The sequence below is a fragment of the Palaemon carinicauda genome, chromosome 26 (genome assembly GCF_036898095.1).
Source record: "Palaemon carinicauda isolate YSFRI2023 chromosome 26, ASM3689809v2, whole genome shotgun sequence".
NCBI lineage: Eukaryota > Metazoa > Arthropoda > Malacostraca > Decapoda > Palaemonidae > Palaemon > Palaemon carinicauda.
Genome location: NC_090750.1, coordinates 90390641 through 90398140, shown reverse-complemented (window position 1 = coordinate 90398140; position 7500 = coordinate 90390641). Strand labels below are relative to the sequence as shown.

The window sequence follows — 7500 nt, the reverse complement described above, 5'->3', positions numbered from 1 at the left end:
TCATGCATCGGAGTACTCCCTCTCTATCATGAAATATTTCATGCATCGGAGTACTCCCTCTCTATCATGAAATATTTCATGCATCGGAGTACTCCCTCTCTATCATGAAATATTTCATGCATCGGAGTACTCCCTCTCTATCATGAAATATTTCATGCATCGGAGTACTCCCTCTCTATCATGAAATATTTCATGCATCGGAGTACTCCCTCTCTATCATGAAATATTTCATACATAGGAGTACTCCCTCTCTATCATGAAATATTTCATACATAGGAGTACTCCCTCTCTTTAATGAAATATTTCATGCATAGGAGTACTCCCTCTCTATCATGAAATATTTCATACATAGGAGTACTCCCTCTCTTTAATGAAATATTTCATGCATCGGAGTACTCCCTCTCTATCATGAAATATTTCATGCATCGGAGTACTCCCTCTCTATCATGAAATATTTCATACATAGGAGTACTCCCTCTCTATAATGAAATATTTCATGCATAGGAGTACTCCCTCTCTATCATGAAATATTTCATACATAGGAGTACTCCCTCTCTTTAATGAAATATTTCATGCATCGGAGTACTCCCTCTCTATCATGAAATATTTCATGCATCGGAGTACTCCCTCTCTATCATGAAATATTTCATGCATCGGAGTACTCCCTCTCTATCATGAAATATTTCATGCATCGGAGTACTCCCTCTCTATCATGAAATATTTCATACATAGGAGTACTCCCTCTCTTCAATGAAATATTTCATGCATCGGAGTACTCCCTCTCTATCATGAAATATTTCATGCATAGGAGTACTCCCTCTCTATCATGAAATATTTCATGCATCGGAGTACTCCCTCTCTATCATGAAATATTTCATGCATAGGAGTACTCCCTCTCTATCATGAAATATTTCATGCATAGGAGTACTCCCTCTCTATCATGAAATATTTCATACATAGGAGTACTCCCTCTCTTTAATGAAATATTTCATGCATCGGAGTACTCCCTCTCTATCATGAAATATTTCATGCATCGGAGTACTCCCTCTCTATCATGAAATATTTCATGCATAGGAGTACTCCCTCTCTATCATGAAATATTTCATGCATCGGAGTACTCCCTCTCTATCATGAAATATTTCATACATAGGAGTACTCCCTCTCTTCAATGAAATATTTCATACATAGGAGTACTCCCTCTCTATCATGAAATATTTCATGCATAGGAGTACTCCCTCTCTATCATGAAATATTTCATGCATCGGAGTACTCCCTCTCTATCATGAAATATTTCATGCATCGGAGTACTCCCTCTCTATCATGAAATATTTCATACATAGGAGTACTCCCTCTCTATCATGAAATATTTCATGCATCGGAGTACTCCCTCTCTATCATGAAATATTTCATGCATCGGAGTACTCCCTCTCTATCATGAAATATTTCATACATAGGAGTACTCCCTCTCTTCAATGAAATATTTCATACATAGGAGTACTCCCTCTCTATCATGAAATATTTCATGCATAGGAGTACTCCCTCTCTATCATGAAATATTTCATACATAGGAGTACTCCCTCTCTATCATGAAATATTTCATGCATAGGAGTACTCCCTCTCTATAATGAAATATTTCATACATAGGAGTACGCCATCTCTGTAATGAAATATTTCATACATAGGAGTACTCCCTCTCTTTAATGAAATATTTCATACATAGGAGTACTCCCTCTCTGTAATGAAATATTTCATACATAGGAGTACTCCCTCTCTATCATGAAATATTTTATACATAGGAGTACTCCCTCTCTATAATGAAATATTTCATACATAGTAGTATTCCCTCTCTATCATGAAATATTTCATACATAGGAGTACTCCCTCTCTATAATGAAATATTTCATACATAGGAGTACTCCCTCTCTTTAATGAAATATTTCATACATAGGAGTACTCCATCTCTATAATGAAATATTTCATACATAGGAGGAAGAAAATGAAAAAATCATATGGAAAAGATACATGACAGGCTTCCATCTTTACTAGAAAACATACATAAAAAAATACTCATATTACTGGACTTTATTTATGTATACCTTTGCTTATTCCCACAAGAATTTCAGCCAAGACGTCATTTCATCTGGTAGTTTCTAAATGAAGATACCTTAACGTTATGGGGTCCTTTGACTGGCCAGACAGTACTATATAGAACCCTTCTCTCTGGTTACGGTTCTTTCCTTTTGCCTACACAGACACCGAATAGTCTGGCCTATTCTTTACAGATTCTCCTCTGTCTTCATACACCTGACAACACTGAGATTACCAAACTATTCTTCTTCTCTCAATGGGACAGCTACTGCACTCTAATTCCAGTGGCTACTTTTCTTTTGGTAAGGGTAGAAGAGATTCTTCAGCTATGGTAAGCAACTTTTCTAGAAGAAGGACACTCCAAAATCAAACCATTGTTCTCTAGTCTTGGGTAGTGCCATAGCCTCTATACCATGTTACTCCACTGTCTTGGGTTAGAGTTCTCTTGCTTGAAGGTACATTCGGGCACACTGTTGTATCTAGTTTCTCTTCCTTTTTTTTTGTTGTAGTTTTTAAACTTTATATAGGAAATATTCATTTTAATGTTGTTACTATTCTTAAAATATTTTATTTTTCCTTATTTCCTTTCCTCAATGGGCTATTTTCCCTGTTGGAGCCCCTGGGCTTATAGCATCCTGCTTTTCCAACTAGGGTTGTAGCCTAGCATCTGATAATAATAATAATAATAATAATAATAATAATAATAGGTTTTTGTATAGCCATGATCAACAAAGCTGTACTATAGTCAATTCTTTTTAGTGTGGCAGATTTGCACCGACACGCTGGGGGTGCCCTTTTAGCTCGGGAAGGTTTCCTGATCGCTGATTGGTTGAGCAAGATCAGTCTAACCAATCAGCGATCAGGAAACTTTTCCGAGGTAAAAGGGCACCGCTGCGAGTCTGTGCAAATGCGTCTCATTAAAAGAAATTGAGTATAGTCAGGGACACCCATACTAGGTTGGTTTGCTGTGAGCAATCAGACTGAAGTCTCCCCACATTACCGCAGTGGTCAGCATGGTGATGAAAATGGCCGAACACCACACATGACTAGGAACATGTATTATTATTATTATTATTATTATTATTAAATACTAAGCTACAACCCTAGTTGGAAAAGCAGGATGCTATAAGCCTAGGGGCTCCAACAGGGAAAAATAGCCCAGTGAGGAAAGGAAACAAGGAAAAATAAAATATTCTAAGAACAGTAAAATCATTGAAATAAATATTTCCTGTATAAACTACAGTATAAAAACTTTAACAAAACAAGAGGTCTTTGTTCTGCAGTAGACTAGAAATGGCTGCATTTGTTGTTTTTTTTGTTGTTGTTGTTGTTGTTACTGTTGTTGTTGCTGCTGCATTATGTTCCTTTACATATTCAGAATCCTATTTTCTACTTCCCTTATCCAGGTGGAATCCTACGACCGGTGTCAACTACACAAAATCCTACAGAGAGGTGGAACAGAGCATCGCTGAAGACCTGAGGAGCAAGAACTTGATTATCTCTTCTGTGCTTGTGAGTTACTCTAATCTTTTATCGTTTATATATATATATATATATATATATATATATATATATATATATATATATATATATATATATATATATATATATATATATATATATACCCTTATAAATATACTTTAGTGTATACGCTTTTATATATATATATATATATATATATATATATATATATATATATATATATATATATATATATATATATATATACATATATATATATATATATATATGTGTGTGTGTGTGTGTGTGTGTATTATCAAAATTATACATTGAAGTATATATAATGAATATACAATTCTTTTCTTATAGTTATAATGTCGATTCCGTACCCTGATCATGTTTTCAACATCTTTAATTCATTATTCATCAGCTTTACATTTTTATTTCATTTGGTATTCATGTGTACCTTGTACATTAAAAATATACTGTGAATACACATTAAATAAATACCTTGTGAATAATTTTAGGAGAGCTTTTGATAAACAAAATAAGATAATGAAACGTAAAATGCTACTTTCTCTAAACACTAAAGTATTTCTTCAAGCTAATTTCTTCCTGTTGAAGAATCGTCATCTAAGAATTGATTCTTTATTTTATGTTTTATTAACCAATTTATTCTTGGCTTTACAATTCTTTTCTTAACACTATTTTTTTCATAATTGATCAATCTGTTCAGTAAAAGTTCCCTTAAATTAATGTTCACTTAATATAAATCATTATTCTTCATAATATCAAAAATACAACAAATGCAGCCGTTTCTAGTCCACTGCAGGACAAAGTCCTCAGACATGTCCTTATTCATGTCTGGGGTTTAGCCACCTATCATCACCACGCTGGTCAGAGATTGGCGATGGTGGGAAACTAATATGATCGATCACAGCAAACAAACCAAGTATGGGTAGCCCTGACTAGCACAGCTTTGCTGATCATGGCGATACACAAACCCTTTCACCACGTTAAGGTATCCACTCAAAAATGATAACAATAATATTCGATTCATTCTCATTTCTAATCTAGTTTTTCCACTGATAACAATGGTGATGATCAACGTATTATCTTATACTTTTTTACCGCTGGAACTAATTACTGTACTCTTTTACAGCTGGTAAAAATAATCAGAATCCAATCATAGCATCCCTTTGTTTCAGAGTTTCACAATGAATCATTTGATTAACAGCTGACGGCGATTTTTATATCACAGTGAGACTAATTTCTCCTAACGATGCCATCGGACATTTTCTCATATGTCACATTACATAAAGGGGGGAATTTTGTTTATATTTATATTTACATACAGAATAATGTTTGTGAGTGTATATTTATATGTATATATATACATATATATATATATATATATATATATATATATATATATATATATATATATATATATATATATATATATATATATATATATATATATATATGTACATACATATATATATATATATATATATATATATATATAAAATTGTAAAATCCACAAGAAACAGGAAAGTAAAAGACCAGGTACCAAGCGCTTTCGTGTAATATAAAAAATTGTAAAATCCACAAGAAACAGGAAAGTAAAAAACCAGGTACCAAGCGCTTTCGCGTAATATATAAAATTGTAAAATCCACAAGAAACAGGAAAGTAAAAGACCAGGTACCAAGCGCTTTCGCGTAATATATAAAATTGTAAAATCCACAAGAAACAGGAAAGTAAAAGACCAGGTACCAAGCGCTTTCGCGTAATATATAAAATTGTAAAATCCACAAGAAACAGGAAAGTAAAAGACCAGGTACCAAGCGCTTTCGCGTAATATATAAAATTGTAAAATCCACAAGAAACAGGAAAGTAAAAGACAAGGTACCAAGCGCTTTCGCGTAATATATAAAATTGTAAAATCCACAAGAAACAGGAAAGTAAAAGACAAGGTACCAAGCGCTTTCGCGTAATATATAAAATTGTAAAATCCACAAGAAACAGGAAAGTAAAAGACAAGGTACCAAGCGCTTTCGCGTAATATATAAAATTGTAAAATCCACAAGAAACAGGAAAGTAAAAGACCAGGTACCAAGCGCTTTCGTGTATTACATACACTTCTTCTGGTGTACGTAATACACGAAAGCGCTTGGTACCTGGTCTTTTACTTTCCTGTTTATTGTGGTTTTTACACTATAATATCTGTCACCTGTAGTTTTGTGACTGATAAGTAATATATATATATATATATATATATATATATATATATATATATATATATATATATATATATATATATATACATATTATATATATATATATATATATATATATATATATATACCTCTCAGTACTCGACCACTCTTTAAGGTCAAATGGTAAAGTTGAGTCACTGCAACCTCAGTTTCTACTAGGTCTGGGTTCGAATCCTTGGTCGACCAGAAGCGTATTATCATAAAGTTAATTCCCCCTTGGATCTCTGATCCCGAGGCAGAGCGAATTCGATATATATATATATATATATATATATATATATATATATATATATATATATAAATTTCTACCTCATACCTGGGATCGAACGCTAGCCCCTTCTAATGAAAGGCCAGGTCGAAACCAACCATGTCACGAGAGCCCATAAAAAGAATTGGAACCTGACCGCTACCAGCTAGCGTTCGATCCCAGGTATGAGGTAGAAATTTATTTCTATTTGAACACGATGTTGTGTTGATATTAATCCATATTGACTCATTAGGGGTAATTTGAATGAATTACTACCAATTGTGTCACGTGGTGGCCCGGGGAATTGGGTAAAACTCGCTGGTAAGAGACTGATGTCTCACCAGGTAAATCCTCGGACAGCTGGTAGCGGTCAGGTTCCAATTCTTTTTATGGGCTCTCGTGACATGGTTGGTTTCGACCTGGCCTTTCATTAGAAGGGGCTAGCGTTCGATCCCAGGTATGAGGTAGAAATTTATTTCTATTTGAACACGATGTTGTGTTGATATTAATCCATATTGACTCATTAGGGGTAATTTGAATGAATTACTACCAATTGTGTCACGTGGTGGCCCGGGGAATTGGGTAAAACTCGCTGGTAAGAGACTGATGTCTCACCAGGTAAATCCTCGGACAGCTGGTAGCGGTCAGGTTCCAATTCTTTTTATGGGCTCTCGTGACATGGTTGGTTTCGACCTGGCCTTTCATTAGAAGGGGCTAGCGTTCGATCCCAGGTATGAGGTAGAAATTTATTTCTATTTGAACACGATGTTGTGTTGATATTAATCCATATATATATATATATATATATATGTATATATATATATATATATATATATATATATATTAATGTACTGTATATATATATGTGTGTGTGTGTGCGCGCTCGTGCGCGTGTGTGTGTGTTATAAAATCATATCTACGATAAGTCCACAATATATAATCAAAGAATTGATGCGTATTAAGAATTGTATAATTCCTAAAACAAAAAAAATCAGGTCAGCATATTATGAATCCTGATAGCAGTTGGAATAGTATCATATCTCTCTCTCTCTCTCTCTCTCTCTCTCCCTCTATCTCTCTCTCTCTCTCTCTCTCTCTCTCTCTCCTCTCTCTCTCTCTCTCTCTCTCTCTCTCTCTCAGAGAAGTTAAGTCAAGTTAAGTAACTGTTAACAAATAAAAATTCTAAAAAAAGAAATCTTTTCTCAATTATTTATCAGGAAGGTCAAGTTATATAACTTAGCCTCCTGGCTAGTACAGTGGTAACGTATTCGCCTACACGCGTTCGCCTAGCATTCGCATGGCAGCAGATCGATCCCCGCCCAGGACCGTGAGTTTGAGCTGTTTATTGGGGAGGCCACTGCTGTGGTTGGGCACCACAGTGGGGGGTTGGGCTTGCCCGGCTGACGTTCTGGTGAGCATCTATT

The 7500-nt window shown here is 34.6% G+C and overlaps 1 pseudogene; it reads left to right on the top strand.

Annotated features, from left to right (window-relative positions):
- Positions 1-7500, top strand: part of LOC137620274 (glutamate receptor ionotropic, kainate 2-like) — a 230322-nt pseudogene that overhangs the window by 179936 nt on the left and 42886 nt on the right.